The sequence below is a fragment of the Gossypium hirsutum genome, chromosome D03, assembly GCF_007990345.1.
Source record: "Gossypium hirsutum isolate 1008001.06 chromosome D03, Gossypium_hirsutum_v2.1, whole genome shotgun sequence".
NCBI lineage: Eukaryota > Viridiplantae > Streptophyta > Magnoliopsida > Malvales > Malvaceae > Gossypium > Gossypium hirsutum.
This window is the reverse complement of record NC_053439.1, coordinates 32,474,312-32,477,380: the sequence shown is the minus strand read 5'-3', so window position 1 is coordinate 32,477,380 and position 3,069 is coordinate 32,474,312.

The window sequence follows — 3,069 nt, the reverse complement described above, 5'->3', positions numbered from 1 at the left end:
TGCTGGAAGCTGTTGGGCGCACAACGGCTAGGGCATATAGCGCTTTAGGGTTTCCCTTTCTGTTGTAATCGGGTTTGGGTTAGGCTAATTTGGGTTTAGTTTATTGGGTTCATTGGGTATTTGGATTTGTAATCGGGTTTGGGCTTAATTTATTTTGGTTTGTTATATGGATTGATATTATTGGACTTTTATTATATATATAATTTTTATATTTAGGTTTTAATATTTATATCGGGCCGGGAAAATTTGGGTTTGTACATGCGTCACACAAGCTGTCTTTGGCTCGTCCCTTCGGCTATTCGAACTTGATGGTACCCTGGTCTCAAATCTAACTTGGAAAACCATATCGCACTACTAAGCTGATAAAACAAATCCGCAATAAAGGGAATTGGGTACTTGTTCTTCACAGTGATTTTGGTTAAGACCTGATAATCGATGCATATCTGCAATGACCCATCTTGCTTCTTTTGAAACAAAATTGGTACACCGAATGTAAACTTAGACAGCCTAATGAATCCCGCACCTAAAAGCTCCTTCAAATGTTTCTGTAACTATTTTAATTCTAGCAAAGAAATACGATATGGGGCCCTTGCCAGTGGCTCCACGTTGGGCACTAACTCAATCATAGGATCCACCTCCCTATTTGGTGGCAATTTCTTGGGCCACTTAGTAGGCATCACATCTTGAAAAGACTACAATAACTGGCCCACTTCTTTCAAAATCTCTCTAACGGACTTAACAGCTTCGTCGACCTTCAAGGTGGCTAAATAGGAGACTTCATCTCTACGTACTCCTTTAGCAAATTGGATCGCCAACAACGTTTTTCCCTCCATGATTCCTTTTCTTTTCATTCTTACCATGTATTGATGGTTCGAATTCGAAATCATCATGTAATTGCCAGAAGGAAAAATAGACACATTAGCTCGATCAAGGAAACTTAATCTAACAACAAAATCATAGTCATAAAGTGATATTACCTTAATGGTCGCCTTACTGGTCCAATTGCCAAGTTGGAGATCCACTCCTTTTGTAACCCCCTTGATTGGAACACTTTTTGAATTAATCGTCTTGATCCAACCCGATTCATTTTGGATCTTGAGACAAAGTTTACGAGTAGTCTCTTCGGACATGAACAAATTAGACGCTTCTGTGTCAACAAGTGCATTCAATCCTCTATCAGCCACCATGATGTCCACAAGCATCAGTCCATGACTCGTCTTGTCTTCGACACCCCCTAGTATCAAACCAAGATTCTTGGTCACATTGTCTGCCTCGTCCTTTTCTTCAATGGCAGAAAATACGACTTTTTTCGAATAGTCATTGATCATATGCAGACCATTACAATGGAAGAAACTTAAAGGCTCATTTTTCCTCTTATCTCACGATTTTTGAGCCTTACCATTGTCATTCCTAGTGGGCCTGTCTTTGTCTCCCACACTATTACCCCTTGGTTTGAATTTGGGCTCGGAAGACTCAATTTTGCCTTTTTTTCCACCAAGCTTAACAAACGATTTTGCTACAGTCATTGCCTCGGTAAGCTATTGGACTCCTCGACATTACAACTCTTGCTTCGCCTATGGTTTCAATCCATCCATAAAGGAAAAGAACACCTCTTTCTTGCTTATATCAAAGATCTGAAGCATGAGTTCGCTAATCTCCTGCACATACTCCCTCACAGTGCCTTGTTCCGTAAGTTGGCACAAATTTTCCCATGCCTCATCCTCAGTATACTCCAGATAAAACTGTTCTTTGAACTCTCTTTGGAACTCCTCCCAAGTCTCAATTTCAATCCTACCATGGCTCACATCTGTGGACCTATGTTGCCACCACAACAAAGCAACGTCAGTAAAATACATAACAACAATATTTACCTTAGTGGCATCATCCATGATACATTTGGCACGGAAGTATTTCTCCATTCTCCATAGAAAGCTATCCACATCTCTCACGGGCCTTGTCCCTTTGAACTCCTTAGGCTTGGGAACATCCACATTAGGCTTGGGTGTAGCAGTAGCTAACCCTCTGTTGCCCAAAGCAGCCTTGTAGATTGTGATTTCACCCTTGAGCTCTATAATCTCCTCATTTAAGGTCGCCATCATAGCCTCGAGGGCATCATCCCTACCGGTTAGCTTTTCCTCAACGAAACTAAGAGAATCCCACACATACTCTTTGAGTTGCACCTTTATTAATTGCAGCCGATTGATGATTCTATCATTGACATCATCAATCCTCTCCTTAACGTCCCCCATAGACTCCTCGAGAGTGACGATCTGTCCTTCCAAAGCTGACAAAATGTCCCTCAAACAACTAGCTTTCCTAGCCCTCTCACGGGTCTTCTTTGGCTCAACATACTTGACAATTTCTTTCGACATCTTTCAATGGTGCCTTCAAAACTCTGGCTTTGATACCAACTGTCACGGAGCTAAAACTTTAGTCTCGCAATCCATACGGCCTTAGGCAGTTTCTTTGCTTTAAAAACGCTTAAGTTAACCTAACCCCCAACAATTGAGGATTCAATAGAATTCCTCTAAGGCACTGACGAAGAACAAAGCGGAAGCAATGAAAATTGAAAGAACTCAAAAGATGAATAAAGCCACAGAGAAACAAGAACACAAGAGAGAAAGTTTTAAGTGAGTGCTCTCAAGAATTCTATTACTAAATGAATAATTTAAAATGAGGAGGAAAGACCTCTATTTATAGTCGAGCCTCCCCAAAATCAATGGTACAAATCAAAGTACATCAATGGTTAGGATTAAAAACTATCTACAAATTAAATCTCTAAGATTATAAAATCATATCTTCTAAGAATACATATCATATCTTAAGATTGAATATCTTCAAATATCATGTCCATATTTGCCAAGCTTTGTAGATAGGTCTTTAATCTTTCCAAGCAACGAGCTAGTCCGGTTAGGCCAAATAACCTCTCTTGAACATGATGGTTCACACAAGTGCGTCATGGTTGCAGGCTCTCATGCGCAACCCATGACAATAGTACAACGTCTCAAGTTGTAACACTTTACTTGAACCCGTCATAGCAAAATCGTCAACAAGGAGCCCAAGTTGTAG